This window comes from Vulpes vulpes, chromosome 5 (genome assembly GCF_048418805.1).
Source record: "Vulpes vulpes isolate BD-2025 chromosome 5, VulVul3, whole genome shotgun sequence".
In the NCBI taxonomy this organism is placed as follows: domain Eukaryota; kingdom Metazoa; phylum Chordata; class Mammalia; order Carnivora; family Canidae; genus Vulpes; species Vulpes vulpes.
The window spans coordinates 112,412,530-112,437,267 of NC_132784.1; the positions used below are offsets into that span (position 1 = coordinate 112,412,530).

Sequence of the window (24,738 nt, forward strand, 5' to 3'; positions counted from 1 at the left end):
CAGCACGCCTCCTCCTCCTCCTCTCTCACACACATACACACACACGCACTCAGCGTCGCGCCCGGCTCCCGGCTCCCGGCTCCCGGCTCCCATCGGGCCTGAGCACCGGGAGCCGCGCAAAACGTTGGCCAGCTGCGTTGGCCGGGAATCGAACCCGGGTCAACTGCTTGGAAGGCAGCTATGCTCACCACTATACCACCAACGCTGCACAGCCCGGGCCGCCCCCGGACGCCGGCCCAGGCTCCGCACCAGCGCCTCCTCGCCCTCTCGCCACCGCCTCCGCCGCCTGCCGCAGCCCTGCCCCGACGTGCCGGCCGTCCGCGGCTCTGCGCCCCACCCGCGCCAGCCCCACGCAGCCCTTCCTTGCTGCTCCGCACGCACGACCGCCCGCCGCCGCCGCCTCCGCCGCCCGCCTCTGGGGGGCGCTCTCGCCGCCCTGCGGCTCCGGGGACCTCGGCTGCCCGCCGGGGAGCCCCGCCCCTTGCCCCCGGCGCGCGCTTCCCTCCCGCCACCCGCTCCCCGCCCCGCCCCGCCCCGCCCCGCCCGCACGGTCGGCCCGGCCCCCACGGCCACCTCCACGGGAAGCCCGGCAGCCGGGCAGCTGTCCGTCGCGTGAGCGAGGAGCCCGTGGCGGCCAGCCTCCCGTCAGGAGGTCCCGGCTGGGCTGGGCCGAGCCCGCACGCGCCAGGGCGCCAGGGCGCCAGGGCCGACGAGGAAGGGCAGGGGGTGCGGGGGGTCGGGTCGACGGCGGGCAGGACGGGCCCCCGCGGTCGCCCCGCGCCTCTGGCCGCACGGGGCCGGGCGGAGGCACGAGGGAGGAGAAGGAGGAGGAGGAGGAGAAGGAGGCGTACGTTTGGGCAGCAGCGCGGCGGCGGCGCCCGCGACCAAAAGAGGGCGTGTCTCGCCTCCCCGTCGGGGAATCGAACCCCGGTCTCCCGCGTGACAGGCGGGGATACTCACCACTATACTAACGAGGACGGCGGCGGCGGCCGCCCGGGCGCCCGACCCCTCTCCGCCCGCCCGCCTGCCTGCCGGCCTGCCTGCCCGCGCCCACCCGGGCCCTCGACGTCCCGCGCGCCCGTCCTGCCAGGCGCCCGCCACGTGCCCCGGGCCACGGCCCAGCCGGCCCGACCCCCCGGCCGCCGCGTCAGCGCGCACAGCAGTCCCCCGGCCCGACTCGGAGCGTCGGGCCCCGGACCGGGACCCGCCGCCGCCCCCGCCCAGCCGCACGGGGATGGCGGCGGGAGAAGACGCCCGACACGGCGAGCAGGAGGCCCCGCGCCGGGGATGGGCCGCGGCGGGCGGCGGGGGCGGCGGGGGGCCGGACGCCGGCAGCAGGGTGCGCGCCCCGGGAAGGGCGAGGGCGAGGCCGAGGGCGAGGGGGAGGGGGAGGGGGCGGCGGCGAGGACCGCGACGAGGGCGGCGGCGCCAGCAGAGTCAGTCGGCGGGCCGTTGGCCTCGTCGACCGGGACGCGAGTCCCGTCCGTCCGTCCGTCCGTCGCGCACCCACACGGCCGCCAGCCAGCTCCGGGTCGGCGCCGGGTCCCAGCCAGGCGAGCGGCGGCGCGCCCAGGCCTGCCGTCAGGATGGCCGAGCGGTCTAAGGCGCTGCGTTCAGGTCGCAGTCTCCCCTGGAGGCGTGGGTTCGAATCCCACTCCTGACACGCCCACCTTTTGGCCCGCCCAACGCGGGCTCTCCGCACCCGGGCCTGGACGACGCCCTGTCTGTCCCGCCTTACACGCCGCTGCGGGCTGGCGGCGCCCTGGCACACGTGGCCCGGGACCCGACCCACGCAGCTGCAGCGCCTCGGCCCTCCCGGCCGCAGGCTTGGCGCCCCCGCGCCCTCCCTCCCCCGCCACCTCCCGTGCCTCTCCCTCCTCCTCATCGCACGGCGGCCGCGGGCCTCGGCAACTCGGCGGCACGTCTCTCCTGCCCGGCTCTCCGGGGGCTCCGTTTGCCCTCTTCCTTCCCGCCGCCGCCCCCTGCAGGCGAGCCGCGGGCCGAAATGCCGACAGCCCCGCGCGGGCCGGGCCACGCTCCCACCTGTGCCCGCTGAGGGGCGCGCCTCGCTCGCCTCCTCGCTCTCCCAGCCCCGCCCTACACCTCCGCCCGCCCGCCCGCCCGCCCGCCCGCCGGGAGCGCGGGGTCCCGACGGCCTGTCCTTTCCGCCGGCCCCCATTCATCCCGTGGTCTCCACCCCCCGTCCCCGCCCCCGCCCCCGCCCCCGCCCCCGCCCCCGCCCCGGGGCGCCCACGAGGCGTGGCCACCTGGAGGCCTCACCACGGCCACACGCCCGCCACGCGGGCAGCCGAGCCCTCCGCGCGCCAGCCAGAGACGGGACCCCCGCCCCGTTCGCTGGGCCTGGCGCGGGGGGCGGGGTGCGGCCCACCCCGCCGTGGTGGCTCCGGGGAGCCCTGAGCGCAAGGCAGCCCTGCCTCCACGGGCCCCCGACCCGGGCGCCAGGGCGCGCGTCTCCGCGCGGGAAGCCGCTGCGGGGCCGGGACTCCAGGACGCCAGCGCGCTCCCTCACCGCGCCGCCCGCCAGCCAGCCGGCGGCCGCTCGGCCCGAGCGCACCTGCCGGCCTCACCCCCACCGCAGCCCAGCCGGCCCCGACGGAGAGCTGCGGGCAGAGCTCACACGCCTGTCTTTGGCCTCTTGGCTTGGGCGCTACTCGGCGGCCCCGGGCGGCGCTACCGGGCCCCCATCTCCGACGCCGACACCGACGCCGACACACACACACGCGCACACACACGCGCGCACACGCACACACCCCCACCCCCACCCCCACCCCGCGGCACCCCGGGAGCGCACACAATCCGAGCTCCGGGCCCCAGCCGGCCCCCACCGGCGCGCACTGCACGGGCCGGAGAGCCATCCGCCCAAGGGCCTTCGGGGGGGCGCCGGGAGGGAAGGGAAGGTCCGCGCTGAGCTGCGCAGGCCACAGACGCCCCGCGCTGCCTGGGAATCGGGCGCGGGTCAGGCTTGGCCAGGCTCCTCCCCCCGGCAGGACAGTGTCTGGCGGCGGCCCCGCCCCAGGGAGAGGGCACAGGGTGAGCCTAGTCCGCCTCGGGGCCTCGCTGGGACCGTGGGCGCCGCGCGCCGGCCCGAGCCCGAACCCGAGCCCGAGCCCGAGCCCGAGCCCGAGCCCGAGCCCGAGCCCTCGGCGCCTCTGCACGGGCGCGGAGCCTGTCTTGCAGACCGCGCGGGCCCACCGCCCGCCCCCGCGCAGCGGGTGCTCACCACTGGCGGTGCCGGGACGACGACGAGCGCCGCTGGGGAAGCCGTCTGGTGACCGCCGCCACCGGTGCATGGGTGGTTCAGTGGTAGAATTCTCGCCTGCCACGCGGGAGGCCCGGGTTCGATTCCCGGCCCATGCAGCGCGCCGCCCCCTTTTGGCCGCGCGCGCCCCCCGCTTCCTCGCGCACGCGCTCAAGCCACAGGGCCTGAGCCTGAACCAGCTGTGCTCACGCCGGGGCCCTGCCCTCCTGCCCCGCCCCGCTTCCCCCTGCCTACTTGTCTGTTCTCTCAGCCCCTGGCCGCCCTGGCCGCCACGCTCCACCCGGCTGCCCGCCCCCTGCCGCCCGCAGTGGCCCAGGTCCCTTGCCCGGCCCCGCGTTGTCCTTGCCCTTTTTCTCTCCGTGACCCTGACCCAGACGGCGCTTCGCTCACCCACGTCACTTCAAGCAATGCTTCCAAGCACCGCCCGCGCCCGCCCGGGCACAGCCCACCTCCACGCTTTCCACATTCCCTCCCTCAATGGCTCATCCTACCCACACTCCCCAAACCCTCCTCTCTTTGCACGACGACCGACCACCAACCACCTTGCCACCCCTCTTCTGGAGGGGCCCTCAGCCACTCCTCAGAGCGCGCCAGGGAGCCCCGTTTCACAGCACGACATCCTCCCGATGGCAGCCCGGGATGCTCTCTATGGCGACCTGGCCGCGGTCCCCGTCAAACACGGGCCACTCCCCACTGCTAAAGTCATCGCGAGCACCAGGTCCATCCACCTTAGCCAGCACCGGCGCTAGCACACCCAGCCTCGAGGGACAGCGCCACCGCCACGGCTGTCACCAGCACGTCGAGTCCACGAACAGCGGCGCAGCAGCATGGGCATCACCGCCAAGGGCACACGGAGGTACCCTCCCCACCCCCCCCCCGCCCGGCCTCCACGACCCCCGCAGCACTTGGTCCACCACCAACCCCCAGGACCACCATCCCCACACCACCACCAGCACCAGCACCAGGACCACCCACCACCATGCCAGTAGCAGTTGCACCAGCAGCAGCAGCAGCAGCAGCAGCAGCAGCAGCAGGACGTGCCCACCGCCAGCAGGCCAGCATGGGCAGTCACCAACAGACTGAAGTCCTCCGCGGTCACCACCACCACCGAGGCCACCATCAGCACACCGGCACGGGTAGCATGGCCCACGGCCCTGAAGTCCTTCACCCTCCCTCACCGCGACCCCACCAGCACCGAGTCCGCCACCAAGCCCCAGGACCACCAGCACACCACCACCGCGATAGCAGCAGCAGCAGCAGCAGCAGCAGCAGCAGCAGGACTGAGGCCGGCGCCAGCGCACGGGCATGGGCATCGCCGAGTCCACTGTCTCCACCGGGGCCCCGGGGGACGCCGTCACCAACAGCGCCAGAGTTTGCCACCCCCATCACCGGTGGCGGCGGCGGTGGCGGCAGCAGCAGCAGCAGCAGCAGCAGCAGCAAACACCAGTACCAGCGCCGCCGGCCCCTCCACCCCCACCAGCCCTTCTTGCCCCAACGTCCCCACCCCTGTCACCCGCCTCCACGCGCCCTCCTTTCCGAGTCCTCATTTGTCGATGATCGTGCGTTGCGTCTGTCCCTTTGGCCTCCCTGAATCTCAAGCCCACGACGACGACACCTGACACCTGAGACGTGGCTGGTGGTCCCCATGACGATGACGGGGAATGGTCATCTCCGGGTCGGTGGAATTCCTCACCCCGTGGGAACAGCTCCGACACCCGGTCTCTCCTTCCCTCCCTCCCTTCCTCCATCCCTCCATCCCTCCCTCTCTCTCTTTCCCTAGCCCGCCCGTGCAGCTGCCTGCTTGCCACCCCCGCCCCCTGCACCTCGCTCACTCGCTTGCTCGCTCGCTCGCTCGCTCACCCGCTCGTCTGCCCGGCCACCCTGCAGCGCAGCCCAGTGCAGCCCAGTGCAGCCCAGCGCAGCCCAGCGGCCTCCCGGCACCTCTCCCGCCCGCCGTCCACCGCCACCACGGGGTCTCCCAGCCCTCTGGCACCGGGACGACTCCCCATCGACACCCACCCCCACGTGCCACGTGCTGCTCCTTCCAGCCTCCAGGCTCAAACCCTCCATCTACCACCGACCCCTTGGACCCCACACCCACGTCCTACACTCAATGCCCGCAGTCCCGGTCTCCCACAGGCTCCTCAGGCACACGCCCAGCGTGTCCCCTCCCCTACCTCACAGCTCGCCCGCCCGCACAGGTGCACAGGTGCAGGCGAGGCGCCGGGCAGGGTGCCCTGCCTCAGTGGCCAGCCCCACTCTCGGCCAGTGCCCGCCGGCGCCACACCTCCCGGGCCCTCACTCCACGCACACACCCGGGACTCCTTCTCCCACTGCCCGGCTCGGGCCGCTCCTGGCCCTGCCCTCTTTCCGGGACGCTTTGCGCCTGTGCCCTGACCCCCGTGCGAGGCGACGCGCGGGGGAGAACACCTTCGTCCAGCGCTATCCCCCACCGTCGCGGACTCCCCGCACCCCCACCCCCACCCATACAGCCAGAGGGAGAGGCGAGGGCGCTGAGGGAACTGCCCGTGCTGACGGGAAGCACCCGGAGGCCCACAGGCGCTCCTCTCCACCGCCGGCCGGACGGTGTCCAAATCCAGCCAGCGAGCCCCGGAAGGCTCACGCAGAGCGCGGGCCGGCCTCTGCGCCTCCGACGGAGACAGTCTCTGGACACACAGCAAAGCCTTGGAGGGCGGCCGTGCAAGCGTTGGCAGGAAGGAGGCCGGGCGCTGCGGTTCACCTGCAGGAGCAGCGGCGCCAGGAGACCCGCACCCGGGCGGAGACAGGGCTGCAGGCTCTCCTGCCTGGGGGGGGGGGCGCTAAGGCGCCAAGGGGAGCCCCTTCCGAGCGGCATCCAGCTGGGGGGCCGGCCACGTGGGGCTGGGGCCGGGGCCGGGCCGGCGGCCGGGGGCCGGGGTGGAGGAAGCTGTGTCGGGGAACACGCCTGCCCCTCTGCCCCAGGATTCGGGGTAGCGGTCGTGCAGTTGGACTGACCCGGGGCCTCCAAGGGCACCCCGTCTGTCCCCGGGGTGCCTCCGCCGCCTCCCACCTGCCCGGCCCGCGGGTTAGCCCCACTGGCCTCCTGCATCTATCTCCCTGCTCTCTGGCCTCCACTGCCTGGTGGTCCGGCCACCGGGAGACGCCCACAACCGCTTTCCAACCACCGCCTGCCCGGGCGGGGGCGGCGGGGGCCGGCGGGGGCCGGCGCTCTGCTCTCATCCCCGCCCAAGACCACCACCCACGTGCAGCTCCATCGCTGGCGGTTGCCGGGCCGACGGCCGGCCGAGAGAAGGCACCGGGGGCTCCAGCAAGTGACCCCCGACTCAGAGAGAGACAGGTGGCTCACCCTCCCCACAACCGGCCCCCTCCGCCTCGGCCCGCCGTCCCCACATCCCCCCAGCGCGGCCGCCGCCAAGTAGCACCTCACCAAGGAGCCAGCGGGGGGCTGGGGGCGGGGGGCTGCGAGCCGCCACGACCTTTCTCCCGGCGGCAGTGGTGCTGCGGGAGAGTCCAAGCACCCACGGAGGCCCGAGGCGCCCGGCCTGTGGGTGGCCTCGGCTGGGGTCGGACGGCGTCCCGGCCTGTCGGGCCTGGGGCGGAGCGAGACGGGGAGCCAGGCGAGCGTCCGGGGGAGGCGGCCCCGCGAGACGCCGAGACCTCCAGTCGGCCCACCTGCCGGCCGCCCAGCCAGCCAGCCAGCCAGCCAGCGAGGCCAAAAGGCTTGGGCCGGCCCGACGGAGCCCGCCAGGGCACCGCTCTGCAAGCCTTGCCTTGGGCTCGACGGGGCGGGTGGCCTCGTGCGCACGCGCAGCCTCGGTCGGGGCCAGGGAGACGCACGAGCGAGCTTGCGCTAAAAGGGGTGCGCGGCGGCGGCGCGCCGCGGAGGTCGGTCGCTAGGCATGGGCCAGGCCAGGCTTGCGAGAGGAAGAAGAAAGGCTTCCCTGACCGGGAATCGAACCCGGGCCGCGGCGGTGAGAGCGCCGAATCCTAACCACTAGACCACCAGGGAGCGTCAGGCTGCGCGCCTGGCCCGTGCGCCCTGGACCCGGCGCCTCCCTCCCTACCGCCCACTCGCCTCTGCTTGGCCTCCAGGACCCCCGCCGGGCCACGCGCAGCCGCCCGCCGGCCCCGCCGAGCCACCTGGCCGGACCGCCCGCCCGCCCCCCCGCCCGCCCGCCGCGCCGTCAAAACGCAGCACGCCTCCTCCTCCTCCTCTCTCACACACATACACACACACGCACTCAGCGTCGCGCCCGGCTCCCGGCTCCCGGCTCCCGGCTCCCATCGGGCCTGAGCACCGGGAGCCGCGCAAAACGTTGGCCAGCTGCGTTGGCCGGGAATCGAACCCGGGTCAACTGCTTGGAAGGCAGCTATGCTCACCACTATACCACCAACGCTGCACAGCCCGGGCCGCCCCCGGACGCCGGCCCAGGCTCCGCACCAGCGCCTCCTCGCCCTCTCGCCACCGCCTCCGCCGCCTGCCGCAGCCCTGCCCCGACGTGCCGGCCGTCCGCGGCTCTGCGCCCCACCCGCGCCAGCCCCACGCAGCCCTTCCTTGCTGCTCCGCACGCACGACCGCCCGCCGCCGCCGCCTCCGCCGCCCGCCTCTGGGGGGCGCTCTCGCCGCCCTGCGGCTCCGGGGACCTCGGCTGCCCGCCGGGGAGCCCCGCCCCTTGCCCCCGGCGCGCGCTTCCCTCCCGCCACCCGCTCCCCGCCCCGCCCCGCCCCGCCCCGCCCGCACGGTCGGCCCGGCCCCCACGGCCACCTCCACGGGAAGCCCGGCAGCCGGGCAGCTGTCCGTCGCGTGAGCGAGGAGCCCGTGGCGGCCAGCCTCCCGTCAGGAGGTCCCGGCTGGGCTGGGCCGAGCCCGCACGCGCCAGGGCGCCAGGGCGCCAGGGCCGACGAGGAAGGGCAGGGGGTGCGGGGGGTCGGGTCGACGGCGGGCAGGACGGGCCCCCGCGGTCGCCCCGCGCCTCTGGCCGCACGGGGCCGGGCGGAGGCACGAGGGAGGAGAAGGAGGAGGAGGAGGAGAAGGAGGCGTACGTTTGGGCAGCAGCGCGGCGGCGGCGCCCGCGACCAAAAGAGGGCGTGTCTCGCCTCCCCGTCGGGGAATCGAACCCCGGTCTCCCGCGTGACAGGCGGGGATACTCACCACTATACTAACGAGGACGGCGGCGGCGGCCGCCCGGGCGCCCGACCCCTCTCCGCCCGCCCGCCTGCCTGCCGGCCTGCCTGCCCGCGCCCACCCGGGCCCTCGACGTCCCGCGCGCCCGTCCTGCCAGGCGCCCGCCACGTGCCCCGGGCCACGGCCCAGCCGGCCCGACCCCCCGGCCGCCGCGTCAGCGCGCACAGCAGTCCCCCGGCCCGACTCGGAGCGTCGGGCCCCGGACCGGGACCCGCCGCCGCCCCCGCCCAGCCGCACGGGGATGGCGGCGGGAGAAGACGCCCGACACGGCGAGCAGGAGGCCCCGCGCCGGGGATGGGCCGCGGCGGGCGGCGGGGGCGGCGGGGGGCCGGACGCCGGCAGCAGGGTGCGCGCCCCGGGAAGGGCGAGGGCGAGGCCGAGGGCGAGGGGGAGGGGGAGGGGGCGGCGGCGAGGACCGCGACGAGGGCGGCGGCGCCAGCAGAGTCAGTCGGCGGGCCGTTGGCCTCGTCGACCGGGACGCGAGTCCCGTCCGTCCGTCCGTCCGTCGCGCACCCACACGGCCGCCAGCCAGCTCCGGGTCGGCGCCGGGTCCCAGCCAGGCGAGCGGCGGCGCGCCCAGGCCTGCCGTCAGGATGGCCGAGCGGTCTAAGGCGCTGCGTTCAGGTCGCAGTCTCCCCTGGAGGCGTGGGTTCGAATCCCACTCCTGACACGCCCACCTTTTGGCCCGCCCAACGCGGGCTCTCCGCACCCGGGCCTGGACGACGCCCTGTCTGTCCCGCCTTACACGCCGCTGCGGGCTGGCGGCGCCCTGGCACACGTGGCCCGGGACCCGACCCACGCAGCTGCAGCGCCTCGGCCCTCCCGGCCGCAGGCTTGGCGCCCCCGCGCCCTCCCTCCCCCGCCACCTCCCGTGCCTCTCCCTCCTCCTCATCGCACGGCGGCCGCGGGCCTCGGCAACTCGGCGGCACGTCTCTCCTGCCCGGCTCTCCGGGGGCTCCGTTTGCCCTCTTCCTTCCCGCCGCCGCCCCCTGCAGGCGAGCCGCGGGCCGAAATGCCGACAGCCCCGCGCGGGCCGGGCCACGCTCCCACCTGTGCCCGCTGAGGGGCGCGCCTCGCTCGCCTCCTCGCTCTCCCAGCCCCGCCCTACACCTCCGCCCGCCCGCCCGCCCGCCGGGAGCGCGGGGTCCCGACGGCCTGTCCTTTCCGCCGGCCCCCATTCATCCCGTGGTCTCCACCCCCCGTCCCCGCCCCCGCCCCCGCCCCCGCCCCCGCCCCGGGGCGCCCACGAGGCGTGGCCACCTGGAGGCCTCACCACGGCCACACGCCCGCCACGCGGGCAGCCGAGCCCTCCGCGCGCCAGCCAGAGACGGGACCCCCGCCCCGTTCGCTGGGCCTGGCGCGGGGGGCGGGGTGCGGCCCACGCCGCCGTGGTGGCTCCGGGGAGCCCTGAGCGCAAGGCAGCCCTGCCTCCACGGGCCCCCGACCCGGGCGCCAGGGCGCGCGTCTCCGCGCGGGAAGCCGCTGCGGGGCCGGGACTCCAGGACGCCAGCGCGCTCCCTCACCGCGCCGCCCGCCAGCCAGCCGGCGGCCGCTCGGCCCGAGCGCACCTGCCGGCCTCACCCCCACCGCAGCCCAGCCGGCCCCGACGGAGAGCTGCGGGCAGAGCTCACACGCCTGTCTTTGGCCTCTTGGCTTGGGCGCTACTCGGCGGCCCCGGGCGGCGCTACCGGGCCCCCATCTCCGACGCCGACACCCACACGCGCGCACACACACGCGCGCACACGCACACACCCCCACCCCCACCCCCACCCCCACCCCGCGGCACCCCGGGAGCGCACACAATCCGAGCTCCGGGCCCCAGCCGGCCCCCACCGGCGCGCACTGCACGGGCCGGAGAGCCATCCGCCCAAGGGCCTTCGGGGGGGCGCCGGGAGGGAAGGGAAGGTCCGCGCTGAGCTGCGCAGGCCACAGACGCCCCGCGCTGCCTGGGAATCGGGCGCGGGTCAGGCTTGGCCAGGCTCCTCCCCCCGGCAGGACAGTGTCTGGCGGCGGCCCCGCCCCAGGGAGAGGGCACAGGGTGAGCCTAGTCCGCCTCGGGGCCTCGCTGGGACCGTGGGCGCCGCGCGCCGGCCCGAGCCCGAACCCGAGCCCGAGCCCGAGCCCGAGCCCGAGCCCGAGCCCGAGCCCTCGGCGCCTCTGCACGGGCGCGGAGCCTGTCTTGCAGACCGCGCGGGCCCACCGCCCGCCCCCGCGCAGCGGGTGCTCACCACTGGCGGTGCCGGGACGACGACGAGCGCCGCTGGGGAAGCCGTCTGGTGACCGCCGCCACCGGTGCATGGGTGGTTCAGTGGTAGAATTCTCGCCTGCCACGCGGGAGGCCCGGGTTCGATTCCCGGCCCATGCAGCGCGCCGCCCCCTTTTGGCCGCGCGCGCCCCCCGCTTCCTCGCGCACGCGCTCAAGCCACAGGGCCTGAGCCTGAACCAGCTGTGCTCACGCCGGGGCCCTGCCCTCCTGCCCCGCCCCGCTTCCCCCTGCCTACTTGTCTGTTCTCTCAGCCCCTGGCCGCCCTGGCCGCCACGCTCCACCCGGCTGCCCGCCCCCTGCCGCCCGCAGTGGCCCAGGTCCCTTGCCCGGCCCCGCGTTGTCCTTGCCCTTTTTCTCTCCGTGACCCTGACCCAGACGGCGCTTCGCTCACCCACGTCACTTCAAGCAATGCTTCCAAGCACCGCCCGCGCCCGCCCGGGCACAGCCCACCTCCACGCTTTCCACATTCCCTCCCTCAATGGCTCATCCTACCCACACTCCCCAAACCCTCCTCTCTTTGCACGACGACCGACCACCAACCACCTTGCCACCCCTCTTCTGGAGGGGCCCTCAGCCACTCCTCAGAGCGCGCCAGGGAGCCCCGTTTCACAGCACGACATCCTCCCGATGGCAGCCCGGGATGCTCTCTATGGCGACCTGGCCGCGGTCCCCGTCAAACACGGGCCACTCCCCACTGCTAAAGTCATCGCGAGCACCAGGTCCATCCACCTTAGCCAGCACCGGCGCTAGCACACCCAGCCTCGAGGGACAGCGCCACCGCCACGGCTGTCACCAGCACGTCGAGTCCACGAACAGCGGCGCAGCAGCATGGGCATCACCGCCAAGGGCACACGGAGGTACCCTCCCCACCCCCCCCCGCCCGGCCTCCACGACCCCCGCAGCACTTGGTCCACCACCAACCCCCAGGACCACCATCCCCACACCACCACCAGCACCAGCACCAGGACCACCCACCACCATGCCAGTAGCAGTTGCACCAGCAGCAGCAGCAGCAGCAGCAGCAGCAGCAGGACGTGCCCACCGCCAGCAGGCCAGCATGGGCAGTCACCAACAGACTGAAGTCCTCCGCGGTCACCACCACCACCGAGGCCACCATCAGCACACCGGCACGGGTAGCATGGCCCACGGCCCTGAAGTCCTTCACCCTCCCTCACCGCGACCCCACCAGCACCGAGTCCGCCACCAAGCCCCAGGACCACCAGCACACCACCACCGCGATAGCAGCAGCAGCAGCAGCAGCAGCAGCAGCAGCAGCAGGACTGAGGCCGGCGCCAGCGCACGGGCATGGGCATCGCCGAGTCCACTGTCTCCACCGGGGCCCCGGGGGACGCCGTCACCAACAGCGCCAGAGTTTGCCACCCCCATCACCGGTGGCGGCGGCGGTGGCGGCAGCAGCAGCAGCAGCAGCAGCAGCAGCAAACACCAGTACCAGCGCCGCCGGCCCCTCCACCCCCACCAGCCCTTCTTGCCCCAACGTCCCCACCCCTGTCACCCGCCTCCACGCGCCCTCCTTTCCGAGTCCTCATTTGTCGATGATCGTGCGTTGCGTCTGTCCCTTTGGCCTCCCTGAATCTCAAGCCCACGACGACGACACCTGACACCTGAGACGTGGCTGGTGGTCCCCATGACGATGACGGGGAATGGTCATCTCCGGGTCGGTGGAATTCCTCACCCCGTGGGAACAGCTCCGACACCCGGTCTCTCCTTCCCTCCCTCCCTTCCTCCATCCCTCCATCCCTCCCTCTCTCTCTTTCCCTAGCCCGCCCGTGCAGCTGCCTGCTTGCCACCCCCGCCCCCTGCACCTCGCTCACTCGCTTGCTCGCTCGCTCGCTCGCTCACCCGCTCGTCTGCCCGGCCACCCTGCAGCGCAGCCCAGTGCAGCCCAGTGCAGCCCAGCGCAGCCCAGCGGCCTCCCGGCACCTCTCCCGCCCGCCGTCCACCGCCACCACGGGGTCTCCCAGCCCTCTGGCACCGGGACGACTCCCCATCGACACCCACCCCCACGTGCCACGTGCTGCTCCTTCCAGCCTCCAGGCTCAAACCCTCCATCTACCACCGACCCCTTGGACCCCACACCCACGTCCTACACTCAATGCCCGCAGTCCCGGTCTCCCACAGGCTCCTCAGGCACACGCCCAGCGTGTCCCCTCCCCTACCTCACAGCTCGCCCGCCCGCACAGGTGCACAGGTGCAGGCGAGGCGCCGGGCAGGGTGCCCTGCCTCAGTGGCCAGCCCCACTCTCGGCCAGTGCCCGCCGGCGCCACACCTCCCGGGCCCTCACTCCACGCACACACCCGGGACTCCTTCTCCCACTGCCCGGCTCGGGTCGCTCCTGGCCCTGCCCTCTTTCCGGGACGCTTTGCGCCTGTGCCCGGACCCCCGTGCGAGGCGACGCGCGGGGGAGAACACCTTCGTCCAGCGCTATCCCCCACCGTCGCGGACTCCCCGCACCCCCACCCCCACCCATACAGCCAGAGGGAGAGGCGAGGGCGCTGAGGGAACTGCCCGTGCTGACGGGAAGCACCCGGAGGCCCACAGGCGCTCCTCTCCACCGCCGGCCGGACGGTGTCCAAATCCAGCCAGCGAGCCCCGGAAGGCTCACGCAGAGCGCGGGCCGGCCTCTGCGCCTCCGACGGAGACAGTCTCTGGACACACAGCAAAGCCTTGGAGGGCGGCCGTGCAAGCGTTGGCAGGAAGGAGGCCGGGCGCTGCGGTTCACCTGCAGGAGCAGCGGCGCCAGGAGACCCGCACCCGGGCGGAGACAGGGCTGCAGGCTCTCCTGCCTGGGGGGGGGGGCGCTAAGGCGCCAAGGGGAGCCCCTTCCGAGCGGCATCCAGCTGGGGGGCCGGCCACGTGGGGCTGGGGCCGGGGCCGGGCCGGCGGCCGGGGGCCGGGGTGGAGGAAGCTGTGTCGGGGAACACGCCTGCCCCTCTGCCCCAGGATTCGGGGTAGCGGTCGTGCAGTTGGACTGACCCGGGGCCTCCAAGGGCACCCCGTCTGTCCCCGGGGTGCCTCCGCCGCCTCCCACCTGCCCGGCCCGCGGGTTAGCCCCACTGGCCTCCTGCATCTATCTCCCTGCTCTCTGGCCTCCACTGCCTGGTGGTCCGGCCACCGGGAGACGCCCACAACCGCTTTCCAACCACCGCCTGCCCGGGCGGGGGCGGCGGGGGCCGGCGGGGGCCGGCGCTCTGCTCTCATCCCCGCCCAAGACCACCACCCACGTGCAGCTCCATCGCTGGCGGTTGCCGGGCCGACGGCCGGCCGAGAGAAGGCACCGGGGGCTCCAGCAAGTGACCCCCGACTCAGAGAGAGACAGGTGGCTCACCCTCCCCACAACCGGCCCCCTCCGCCTCGGCCCGCCGTCCCCACATCCCCCCAGCGCGGCCGCCGCCAAGTAGCACCTCACCAAGGAGCCAGCGGGGGGCTGGGGGCGGGGGGCTGCGAGCCGCCACGACCTTTCTCCCGGCGGCAGTGGTGCTGCGGGAGAGTCCAAGCACCCACGGAGGCCCGAGGCGCCCGGCCTGTGGGTGGCCTCGGCTGGGGTCGGACGGCGTCCCGGCCTGTCGGGCCTGGGGCGGAGCGAGACGGGGAGCCAGGCGAGCGTCCGGGGGAGGCGGCCCCGCGAGACGCCGAGACCTCCAGTCGGCCCACCTGCCGGCCGCCCAGCCAGCCAGCCAGCCAGCCAGCGAGGCCAAAAGGCTTGGGCCGGCCCGACGGAGCCCGCCAGGGCACCGCTCTGCAAGCCTTGCCTTGGGCTCGACGGGGCGGGTGGCCTCGTGCGCACGCGCAGCCTCGGTCGGGGCCAGGGAGACGCACGAGCGAGCTTGCGCTAAAAGGGGTGCGCGGCGGCGGCGCGCCGCGGAGGTCGGTCGCTAGGCATGGGCCAGGCCAGGCTTGCGAGAGGAAGAAGAAAGGCTTCCCTGACCGGGAATCGAACCCGGGCCGCGGCGGTGAGAGCGCCGAATCCTAACCACTAGACCACCAGGGAGCGTCAGGCTGCGCGCCTGGCCCGTGCGCCCTGGACCCGGCGCCTCCCTCCCTACCGCCCACTCGCCTCTGCTTGGCCTCCAGGACCCCCGCCGGGCCACGCGCAGCCGCCCGCCGGCCCCGCCGAGCCACCTGGCCGGACCGCCCGCCCGCCCGCCCGCCGCGCCGTCAAAACGCAGCACGCCTCCTCCTCCTCCTCTCTCACACACATACACACACACGCACTCAGCGTCGCGCCCGGCTCCCGGCTCCCGGCTCCCGGCTCCCATCGGGCCTGAGCACCGGGAGCCGCGCAAAACGTTGGCCAGCTGCGTTGGCCGGGAATCGAACCCGGGTCAACTGCTTGGAAGGCAGCTATGCTCACCACTATACCACCAACGCTGCACAGCCCGGGCCGCCCCCGGACGCCGGCCCAGGCTCCGCACCAGCGCCTCCTCGCCCTCTCGCCACCGCCTCCGCCGCCTGCCGCAGCCCTGCCCCGACGTGCCGGCCGTCCGCGGCTCTGCGCCCCACCCGCGCCAGCCCCACGCAGCCCTTCCTTGCTGCTCCGCACGCACGACCGCCCGCCGCCGCCGCCTCCGCCGCCCGCCTCTGGGGGGCGCTCTCGCCGCCCTGCGGCTCCGGGGACCTCGGCTGCCCGCCGGGGAGCCCCGCCCCTTGCCCCCGGCGCGCGCTTCCCTCCCGCCACCCGCTCCCCGCCCCGCCCCGCCCCGCCCCGCCCCGCCCGCACGGTCGGCCCGGCCCCCACGGCCACCTCCACGGGAAGCCCGGCAGCCGGGCAGCTGTCCGTCGCGTGAGCGAGGAGCCCGTGGCGGCCAGCCTCCCGTCAGGAGGTCCCGGCTGGGCTGGGCCGAGCCCGCACGCGCCAGGGCGCCAGGGCGCCAGGGCCGACGAGGAAGGGCAGGGGGTGCGGGGGGTCGGGTCGACGGCGGGCAGGACGGGCCCCCGCGGTCGCCCCGCGCCTCTGGCCGCACGGGGCCGGGCGGAGGCACGAGGGAGGAGAAGGAGGAGGAGGAGGAGAAGGAGGCGTACGTTTGGGCAGCAGCGCGGCGGCGGCGCCCGCGACCAAAAGAGGGCGTGTCTCGCCTCCCCGTCGGGGAATCGAACCCCGGTCTCCCGCGTGACAGGCGGGGATACTCACCACTATACTAACGAGGACGGCGGCGGCGGCCGCCCGGGCGCCCGACCCCTCTCCGCCCGCCCGCCTGCCTGCCGGCCTGCCTGCCCGCGCCCACCCGGGCCCTCGACGTCCCGCGCGCCCGTCCTGCCAGGCGCCCGCCACGTGCCCCGGGCCACGGCCCAGCCGGCCCGACCCCCCGGCCGCCGCGTCAGCGCGCACAGCAGTCCCCCGGCCCGACTCGGAGCGTCGGGCCCCGGACCGGGACCCGCCGCCGCCCCCGCCCAGCCGCACGGGGATGGCGGCGGGAGAAGACGCCCGACACGGCGAGCAGGAGGCCCCGCGCCGGGGATGGGCCGCGGCGGGCGGCGGGGGCGGCGGGGGGCCGGACGCCGGCAGCAGGGTGCGCGCCCCGGGAAGGGCGAGGGCGAGGCCGATGGCGAGGGCGAGGGCGAGGGCGAGGGGGAGGGGGAGGGGGCGGCGGCGAGGACCGCGACGAGGGCGGCGGCGCCAGCAGAGTCAGTCGGCGGGCCGTTGGCCTCGTCGACCGGGACGCGAGTCCCGTCCGTCCGTCCGTCCGTCCGTCGCGCACCCACACGGCCGCCAGCCAGCTCCGGGTCGGCGCCGGGTCCCAGCCAGGCGAGCGGCGGCGCGCCCAGGCCTGCCGTCAGGATGGCCGAGCGGTCTAAGGCGCTGCGTTCAGGTCGCAGTCTCCCCTGGAGGCGTGGGTTCGAATCCCACTCCTGACACGCCCACCTTTTGGCCCGCCCAACGCGGGCTCTCCGCACCCGGGCCTGGACGACGCCCTGTCTGTCCCGCCTTACACGCCGCTGCGGGCTGGCGGCGCCCTGGCACACGTGGCCCGGGACCCGACCCACGCAGCTGCAGCGCCTCGGCCCTCCCGGCCGCAGGCTTGGCGCCCCCGCGCCCTCCCTCCCCCGCCACCTCCCGTGCCTCTCCCTCCTCCTCATCGCACGGCGGCCGCGGGCCTCGGCAACTCGGCGGCACGTCTCTCCTGCCCGGCTCTCCGGGGGCTCCGTTTGCCCTCTTCCTTCCCGCCGCCGCCCCCTGCAGGCGAGCCGCGGGCCGAAATGCCGACAGCCCCGCGCGGGCCGGGCCACGCTCCCACCTGTGCCCGCTGAGGGGCGCGCCTCGCTCGCCTCCTCGCTCTCCCAGCCCCGCCCTACACCTCCGCCCGCCCGCCCGCCCGCCCGCCCGCCGGGAGCGCGGGGTCCCGACGGCCTGTCCTTTCCGCCGGCCCCCATTCATCCCGTGGTCTCCACCCCCCGTCCCCGCCCCCGCCCCCGCCCCCGCCCCCGCCCCGGGGCGCCCACGAGGCGTGGCCACCTGGAGGCCTCACCACGGCCACACGCCCGCCACGCGGGCAGCCGAGCCCTCCGCGCGCCAGCCAGAGACGGGACCCCCGCCCCGTTCGCTGGGCCTGGCGCGGGGGGCGGGGTGCGGCCCACGCCGCCGTGGTGGCTCCGGGGAGCCCTGAGCGCAAGGCAGCCCTGCCTCCACGGGCCCCCGACCCGGGCGCCAGGGCGCGCGTCTCCGCGCGGGAAGCCGCTGCGGGGCCGGGACTCCAGGACGCCAGCGCGCTCCCTCACCGCGCCGCCCGCCAGCCAGCCGGCGGCCGCTCGGCCCGAGCGCACCTGCCGGCCTCACCCCCACCGCAGCCCAGCCGGCCCCGACGGAGAGCTGCGGGCAGAGCTCACACGCCTGTCTTTGGCCTCTTGGCTTGGGCGCTACTCGGCGGCCCCGGGCGGCGCTACCGGGCCCCCATCTCCGACGCCGACACCGACGCCGACACACACACGCGCGCACACACACGCGCGCACACGCACACACCCCCACCCCCACCCCCACCCCGCGGCACCCCGGGAGCGCACACAATCCGAGCTCCGGGCCCCAGCCGGCCCCCACCGGCGCGCACTGCACGGGCCGGAGAGCCATCCGCCCAAGGGCCTTCGGGGGGGCGCCGGGAGGGAAGGGAAGGTCCGCGCTGAGCTGCGCAGGCCACAGACGCCCCGCGCTGCCTGGGAATCGGGCGCGGGTCAGGCTTGGCCAGGCTCCTCCCCCCGGCAGGACAGTGTCTGGCGGCGGCCCCGCCCCAGGGAGAGGGCACAGGGTGAGCCTAGTCCGCCTCGGGGCCTCGCTGGGACCGTGGGCGCCGCGCGCCGGCCCGAGCCCGAACCCGAGCCCGAGCCCGAGCCCGAGCCCGAGCCCGAGCCCGAGCCCTCGGCGCCTCTGCACGGGCGCGGAGCCTGTCTTGCAGACCGCGCGGGCCCACCGCCCGCCCCCGCGCAGCGGGTGCTCACCACTGGCGGTGCCGGGACGACGACGAGCGCCGCTGGGGAAGCCGTCTGGTGACCGCCGCCACCGGTGCATGGGTGGTTCAGTGGTAGAATTCTCGCCTGCCACGCGGGAGGCCCGGGTTCGATTCCCGGCCCATGCAGCGCGCCGCCCCCTTTTGGCCGCGCGCGCCCCCCGCTTCCTCGCGCACGCGCTCAAGCCACAGGGCCTGAGCCTGAACCAGCTGTGCTCACGCCGGGGCCCTGCCCTCCTGCCCCGCCCCGCTTCCCCCTGCCTACTTGTCTGTTCTCTCAGCCCCTGGCCGCCCTGGCCGCCACGCTCCACCCGGCTGCCCGCCCCCTGCCGCCCGCAGTGGCCCAGGTCCCTTGCCCGGCCCCGCGTTGTCCTTGCCCTTTTTCTCTCCGTGACCCTGACCCAGACGGCGCTTCGCTCACCCACGTCACTTCAAGCAATGCTTCCAAGCACCGCCCGCGCCCGCCCGGGCACAGCCCACCTCCACGCTTTCCACATTCCCTCCCTCAATGGCTCATCCTACCCACACTCCCCAAACCCTCCTCTCTTTGCACGACGACCGACCACCAACCACCTTGCCACCCCTCTTCTGGAGGGGCCCTCAGCCACTCCTCAGAGCGCGCCAGGGAGCCCCGTTTCACAGCACGACATCCTCCCGATGGCAGCCCGGGATGCTCTCTATGGCGACCTGGCCGCGGTCCCCGTCAAACACGGGCCACTCCCCACTGCTAAAGTCATCGCGAGCACCAGGTCCATCCACCTTAGCCAGCACCGGCGCTAGCACACCCAGCCTCGAGGGACAGCGCCACCGCCACGGCTGTCACCAGCACGTCGAGTCCACGAACAGCGGCGCAGCAGCATGGGCATCACCGCCAAGGGCACACGGAGGTACCCTCCCCACCCCCCCCCCCGCCCGGCCTCCACGACCCCCGCAGCACTTGGTCCACCACCAACCCCCAGGACCACCATCCCCACACCACCACCAGCACCAGCACCAGGACCACCCACCACCATGCCAGTAGCAGTTGCACCAGCAGCAGCAGCAGCAGCAGCAGCAGCAGGACGTGCCCACCGCCAGCAGGCCAGCATGGGCAGTCACCAACAGACTGAAGTCCTCCGCGGTCACCACCACCACCGAGGCCACCATCAGCACACCGGCACGGGTAGCATGGCCCACGGCCCTGAAGTCCTTCACCCTCCCTCACCGCGACCCCACCAGCACCGAGTCCGCCACCAAGCCCCAGGACCACCAGCACACCACCACCGCGATAGCAGCAGCAGCAGCAGCAGCAGCAGCAGCAGCAGGACTGAGGCCGGCGCCAGCGCACGGGCATGGGCATCGCCGAGTCCACTGTCTCCACCGGGGCCCCGGGGGACGCCGTCACCAACAGCGCCAGAGTTTGCCACCCCCATCACCGGTGGCGGCGGCGGTGGCGGCAGCAGCAGCAGCAGCAGCAGCAGCAGCAAACACCAGTACCAGCGCCGCCGGCCCCTCCACCCCCACCAGCCCTTCTTGCCCCAACGTCCCCACCCCTGTCACCCGCCTCCACGCGCCCTCCTTTCCGAGTCCTCATTTGTCGATGATCGTGCGTTGCGTCTGTCCCTTTGGCCTCCCTGAATCTCAAGCCCACGACGACGACACCTGACACCTGAGACGTGGCTGGTGGTCCCCATGACGATGACGGGGAATGGTCATCTCCGGGTCGGTGGAATTCCTCACCCCGTGGGAACAGCTCCGACACCCGGTCTCTCCTTCCCTCCCTCCCTTCCTCCATCCCTCCATCCCTCCCTCTCTCTCTTTCCCTAGCCCGCCCGTGCAGCTGCCTGCTTGCCACCCCCGCCCCCTGCACCTCGCTCACTCGCTTGCTCGCTCGCTCGCTCGCTCACCCGCTCGTCTGCCCGGCCACCCTGCAGCGCAGCCCAGTGCAGCCCAGTGCAGCCCAGCGCAGCCCAGCGGCCTCCCGGCACCTCTCCCGCCCGCCGTCCACCGCCACCACGGGGTCTCCCAGCCCTCTGGCACCGGGACGACTCCCCATCGACACCCACCCCCACGTGCCACGTGCTGCTCCTTCCAGCCTCCAGGCTCAAACCCTCCATCTACCACCGACCCCTTGGACCCCACACCCACGTCCTACACTCAATGCCCGCAGTCCCGGTCTCCCACAGGCTCCTCAGGCACACGCCCAGCGTGTCCCCTCCCCTACCTCACAGCTCGCCCGCCCGCACAGGTGCACAGGTGCAGGCGAGGCGCCGGGCAGGGTGCCCTGCCTCAGTGGCCAGCCCCACTCTCGGCCAGTGCCCGCCGGCGCCACACCTCCCGGGCCCTCACTCCACGCACACACCCGGGACTCCTTCTCCCACTGCCCGGCTCGGGCCGCTCCTGGCCCTGCCCTCTTTCCGGGACGCTTTGCGCCTGTGCCCTGACCCCCGTGCGAGGCGACGCGCGGGGGAGAACACCTTCGTCCAGCGCTATCCCCCACCGTCGCGGACTCCCCGCACCCCCACCCCCACCCATACAGCCAGAGGGAGAGGCGAGGGCGCTGAGGGAACTGCCCGTGCTGACGGGAAGCACCCGGAGGCCCACAGGCGCTCCTCTCCACCGCCGGCCGGACGGTGTCCAAATCCAGCCAGCGAGCCCCGGAAGGCTCACGCAGAGCGCGGGCCGGCCTCTGCGCCTCCGACGGAGACAGTCTCTGGACACACAGCAAAGCCTTGGAGGGCGGCCGTGCAAGCGTTGGCAGGAAGGAGGCCGGGCGCTGCGGTTCACCTGCAGGAGCAGCGGCGCCAGGAGACCCGCACCCGGGCGGAGACAGGGCTGCAGGCTCTCCTGCCTGGGGGGGGGGCGCTAAGGCGCCAAGGGGAGCCCCTTCCGAGCGGCATCCAGCTGGGGGGCCGGCCACGTGGGGCTGGGGCCGGGGCCGGGCCGGCGGCCGGGGGCCGGGGTGGAGGAAGCTGTGTCGGGGAACACGCCTGCCCCTCTGCCCCAGGATTCGGGGTAGCGGTCGTGCAGTTGGACTGACCCGGGGCCTCCAAGGGCACCCCGTCTGTCCCCGGGGTGCCTCCGCCGCCTCCCACCTGCCCGGCCCGCGGGTTAGCCCCACTGGCCTCCTGCATCTATCTCCCTGCTCTCTGGCCTCCACTGCCTGGTGGTCCGGCCACCGGGAGACGCCCACAACCGCTTTCCAACCACCGCCTGCCCGGGCGGGGGCGGCGGGGGCCGGCGGGGGCCGGCGCTCTGCTCTCATCCCCGCCCAAGACCACCACCCACGTGCAGCTCCATCGCTGGCGGTTGCCGGGCCGACGGCCGGCCGAGAGAAGGCACCGGGGGCTCCAGCAAGTGACCCCCGACTCAGAGAGAGACAGGTGGCTCACCCTCCCCACAACCGGCCCCCTCCGCCTCGGCCCGCCGTCCCCACATCCCCCCAGCGCGGCCGCCGCCAAGTAGCACCTCACCAAGGAGCCAGCGGGGGGCTGGGGGCGGGGGGCTGCGAGCCGCCACGACCTTTCTCCCGGCGGCAGTGGTGCTGCGGGAGAGTCCAAGCACCCACGGAGGCCCGAGGCGCCCGGCCTGTGGGTGGCCTCGGCTGGGGTCGGACGGCGTCCCGGCCTGTCGGGCCTGGGGCGGAGCGAGACGGGGAGCCAGGCGAGCGTCCGGGGGAGGCGGCCCCGCGAGACGCCGAGACCTCCAGTCGGCCCACCTGCCGGCCGCCCAGCCAGCCAGCCAGCCAGCCAGCGAGGCCAAAAGGCTTGGGCCGGCCCGACGGAGCCCGCCAGGGCACCGCTCTGCAAGCCTTGCCTTGGGCTCGACGGGGCGGGTGGCCTCGTGCGCACGCGCAGCCTCGGTCGGGGCCAGGGAGACGCACGAGCGAGCTTGCGCTAAAAGGGGTGCGCGGCGGCGGCGCGCCGCGGAGGTCGGTCGCTAGGCATGGGCCAGGCCAGGCTTGCGAGAGGAAGAAGAAAGGCTTCCCTGACCGGGAATCGAACCCGGGCCGCGGCGGTGAGAGCGCCGAATCCTAACCACTAGACCACCAGGGAGCGTCAGGCTGCGCGCCTGGCCCGTGCGCCCTGGACCCGGCGCCTCCCTCCCTACCGCCCACTCGCCTCTGCTTGGCCTCCAGGACCCCCGCCGGGCCACGCGCAGCCGCCCGCCGGCCCCGCCGAGCCACCTGGCCGGACCGCCCGCCCGCCCGCCCGCCCGCCGCGCCGTCAAAACGCAGCACGCCTCCTCCTCCTCCTCTCTCACACACATACACACACACGCACTCAGCGTCGCGCCCGGCTCCCGGCTCCCGGCTCCCGGCTCCCGGCTCCCGGCTCCCATCGGGCCTGAGCACCGGGAGCCGCGCAAAACGTTGGCCAGCTGCGTTGGCCGGGAATCGAACCCGGGTCAACTGCTTGGAAGGCAGCTATGCTCACCACTATACCACCAACGCTGCACAGCCCGGGCCGCCCCCGGACGCCGGCCCAGGCTCCGCACCAGCGCCTCCTCGCCCTCTCGCCACCGCCTCCGCCGCCTGCCGCAGCCCTGCCCCGACGTGCCGGCCGTCCGCGGCTCTGCGCCCCACCCGCGCCAGCCCCACGCAGCCCTTCCTTGCTGCTCCGCACGCACGACCGCCCGCCGCCGCCGCCTCCGCCGCCCGCCTCTGGGGGGCGCTCTCGCCGCCCTGCGGCTCCGGGGACCTCGGCTGCCCGCCGGGGAGCCCCGCCCCTTGCCCCCGGCGCGCGCTTCCCTCCCGCCACCCGCTCCCCGCCCCGCCCCGCCCCGCCCCGCCCGCACGGTCGGCCCGGCCCCCACGGCCACCTCCACGGGAAGCCCGGCAGCCGGGCAGCTGTCCGTCGCGTGAGCGAGGAGCCCGTGGCGGCCAGCCTCCCGTCAGGAGGTCCCGGCTGGGCTGGGCCGAGCCCGCACGCGCCAGGGCGCCAGGGCGCCAGGGCCGACGAGGAAGGGCAGGGGGTGCGGGGGGTCGGGTCGACGGCGGGCAGGACGGGCCCCCGCGGTCGCCCCGCGCCTCTGGCCGCACGGGGCCGGGCGGAGGCACGAGGGAGGAGAAGGAGGAGGAGGAGAAGGAGGCGTACGTTTGGGCAGCAGCGCGGCGGCGGCGCCCGAGACCAAAAGAGGGCGTGTCTCGCCTCCCCGTCGGGGAATCGAACCCCGGTCTCCCGCGTGACAGGCGGGGATACTCACCACTATACTAACGAGGACGGCGGCGGCGGCCGCCCGGGCGCCCGACCCCTCTCCGCCCGCCCGCCTGCCTGCCGGCCTGCCTGCCCGCGCCCACCCGGGCCCTCGACGTCCCGCGCGCCCGTCCTGCCAGGCGCCCGCCACGTGCCCCGGGCCACGGCCCAGCCGGCCCGACCCCCCGGCCGCCGCGTCAGCGCGCACAGCAGTCCCCCGGCCCGACTCGGAGCGTCGGGCCCCGGACCGGGACCCGCCGCCGCCCCCGCCCAGCCGCACGGGGATGGCGGCGGGAGAAGACGCCCGACACGGCGAGCAGGAGGCCCCGCGCCGGGGATGGGCCGCGGCGGGCGGCGGGGGCGGCGGGGGGCCGGACGCCGGCAGCAGGGTGCGCGCCCCGGGAAGGGCGAGGGCGAGGCCGATGGCGAGGGCAAGGGCGAGGGCGAGGGGGAGGGGGAGGGGGCGGCGGCGAGGACCGCGACGAGGGCGGCGGCGCCAGCAGAGTCAGTCGGCGGGCCGTTGGCCTCGTCGACCGGGACGCGAGTCCCGTCCGTCCGTCCGTCCGTCCGTCGCGCACCCACACGGCCGCCAGCCAGCTCCGGGTCGGCGCCGGGTCCCAGCCAGGCGAGCGGCGGCGCGCCCAGGCCTGCCGTCAGGATGGCCGAGCGGTCTAAGGCGCTGCGTTCAGGTCGCAGTCTCCCCTGGAGGCGTGGGTTCGAATCCCACTCCTGACACGCCCACCTTTTGGCCCGCCCAACGCGGGCTCTCCGCACCCGGGCCTGGACGACGCCCTGTCTGTCCCGCCTTACACGCCGCTGCGGGCTGGCGGCGCCCTGGCACACGTGGCCCGGGACCCGACCCACGCAGCTGCAGCGCCTCGGCCCTCCCGGCCGCAGGCTTGGCGCCCCCGCGCCCTCCCTCCCCCGCCACCTCCCGTGCCTCTCCCTCCTCCTCATCGCACGGCGGCCGCGGGCCTCGGCAACTCGGCGGCACGTCTCTCCTGCCCGGCTCTCCGGGGGCTCCGTTTGCCCTCTTCCTTCCCGCCGCCGCCCCCTGCAGGCGAGCCGCGGGCCGAAATGCCGACAGCCCCGCGCGGGCCGGGCCACGCTCCCACCTGTGCCCGCTGAGGGGCGCGCCTCGCTCGCCTCCTCGCTCTCCCAGCCCCGCCCTACACCTCCGCCCGCCCGCCCGCCCGCCCGCCCGCCGGGAGCGCGGGGTCCCGACGGCCTGTCCTTTCCGCCGGCCCCCATTCATCCCGTGGTCTCCACCCCCCGTCCCCGCCCCCGCCCCCGCCCCCGCCCCCGCCCCGGGGCGCCCACGAGGCGTGGCCACCTGGAGGCCTCACCACGGCCACACGCCCGCCACGCGGGCAGCCGAG

The 24,738-nt window shown here is 75.4% G+C and overlaps 18 non-coding genes across 18 annotated transcripts; 7 read left to right on the plus strand and 11 right to left on the minus strand.

The window, feature by feature from the left end:
• Nucleotides 1–133: 133 nt before the first annotated feature.
• On the minus strand, nucleotides 134–205 carry TRNAG-UCC (transfer RNA glycine (anticodon UCC)). Its single transcript has one exon. It is a non-coding gene; the product is annotated as a tRNA-Gly (tRNA).
• A 700-nt stretch (nucleotides 206–905) lies between these two features.
• On the minus strand, nucleotides 906–977 carry TRNAD-GUC (transfer RNA aspartic acid (anticodon GUC)). Its single transcript has one exon. It is a non-coding gene; the product is annotated as a tRNA-Asp (tRNA).
• Nucleotides 978–1,580: 603 nt separating this feature from the next.
• TRNAL-CAG (transfer RNA leucine (anticodon CAG)) lies at nucleotides 1,581–1,663 on the plus strand. Its single transcript has one exon. It is a non-coding gene; the product is annotated as a tRNA-Leu (tRNA).
• Nucleotides 1,664–3,307: 1,644 nt separating this feature from the next.
• Nucleotides 3,308–3,378, plus strand: TRNAG-GCC (transfer RNA glycine (anticodon GCC)). The gene has a single exon. It is a non-coding gene; the product is annotated as a tRNA-Gly (tRNA).
• Nucleotides 3,379–7,217: 3,839 nt separating this feature from the next.
• On the minus strand, nucleotides 7,218–7,289 carry TRNAE-CUC (transfer RNA glutamic acid (anticodon CUC)). The gene has a single exon. It is a non-coding gene; the product is annotated as a tRNA-Glu (tRNA).
• Nucleotides 7,290–7,605: 316 nt separating this feature from the next.
• Nucleotides 7,606–7,677, minus strand: TRNAG-UCC (transfer RNA glycine (anticodon UCC)). The gene has a single exon. It is a non-coding gene; the product is annotated as a tRNA-Gly (tRNA).
• A 700-nt stretch (nucleotides 7,678–8,377) lies between these two features.
• TRNAD-GUC (transfer RNA aspartic acid (anticodon GUC)) lies at nucleotides 8,378–8,449 on the minus strand. Its single transcript has one exon. It is a non-coding gene; the product is annotated as a tRNA-Asp (tRNA).
• A 603-nt stretch (nucleotides 8,450–9,052) lies between these two features.
• TRNAL-CAG (transfer RNA leucine (anticodon CAG)) lies at nucleotides 9,053–9,135 on the plus strand. Its single transcript has one exon. It is a non-coding gene; the product is annotated as a tRNA-Leu (tRNA).
• A 1,624-nt stretch (nucleotides 9,136–10,759) lies between these two features.
• On the plus strand, nucleotides 10,760–10,830 carry TRNAG-GCC (transfer RNA glycine (anticodon GCC)). Its single transcript has one exon. It is a non-coding gene; the product is annotated as a tRNA-Gly (tRNA).
• A 3,838-nt stretch (nucleotides 10,831–14,668) lies between these two features.
• On the minus strand, nucleotides 14,669–14,740 carry TRNAE-CUC (transfer RNA glutamic acid (anticodon CUC)). The gene has a single exon. It is a non-coding gene; the product is annotated as a tRNA-Glu (tRNA).
• Nucleotides 14,741–15,048: 308 nt separating this feature from the next.
• On the minus strand, nucleotides 15,049–15,120 carry TRNAG-UCC (transfer RNA glycine (anticodon UCC)). The gene has a single exon. It is a non-coding gene; the product is annotated as a tRNA-Gly (tRNA).
• Nucleotides 15,121–15,825: 705 nt separating this feature from the next.
• On the minus strand, nucleotides 15,826–15,897 carry TRNAD-GUC (transfer RNA aspartic acid (anticodon GUC)). Its single transcript has one exon. It is a non-coding gene; the product is annotated as a tRNA-Asp (tRNA).
• Nucleotides 15,898–16,522: 625 nt separating this feature from the next.
• On the plus strand, nucleotides 16,523–16,605 carry TRNAL-CAG (transfer RNA leucine (anticodon CAG)). Its single transcript has one exon. It is a non-coding gene; the product is annotated as a tRNA-Leu (tRNA).
• A 1,638-nt stretch (nucleotides 16,606–18,243) lies between these two features.
• TRNAG-GCC (transfer RNA glycine (anticodon GCC)) lies at nucleotides 18,244–18,314 on the plus strand. The gene has a single exon. It is a non-coding gene; the product is annotated as a tRNA-Gly (tRNA).
• Nucleotides 18,315–22,147: 3,833 nt separating this feature from the next.
• TRNAE-CUC (transfer RNA glutamic acid (anticodon CUC)) lies at nucleotides 22,148–22,219 on the minus strand. Its single transcript has one exon. It is a non-coding gene; the product is annotated as a tRNA-Glu (tRNA).
• A 326-nt stretch (nucleotides 22,220–22,545) lies between these two features.
• On the minus strand, nucleotides 22,546–22,617 carry TRNAG-UCC (transfer RNA glycine (anticodon UCC)). Its single transcript has one exon. It is a non-coding gene; the product is annotated as a tRNA-Gly (tRNA).
• A 697-nt stretch (nucleotides 22,618–23,314) lies between these two features.
• TRNAD-GUC (transfer RNA aspartic acid (anticodon GUC)) lies at nucleotides 23,315–23,386 on the minus strand. The gene has a single exon. It is a non-coding gene; the product is annotated as a tRNA-Asp (tRNA).
• A 625-nt stretch (nucleotides 23,387–24,011) lies between these two features.
• Nucleotides 24,012–24,094, plus strand: TRNAL-CAG (transfer RNA leucine (anticodon CAG)). Its single transcript has one exon. It is a non-coding gene; the product is annotated as a tRNA-Leu (tRNA).
• Nucleotides 24,095–24,738: the final 644 nt, after the last annotated feature.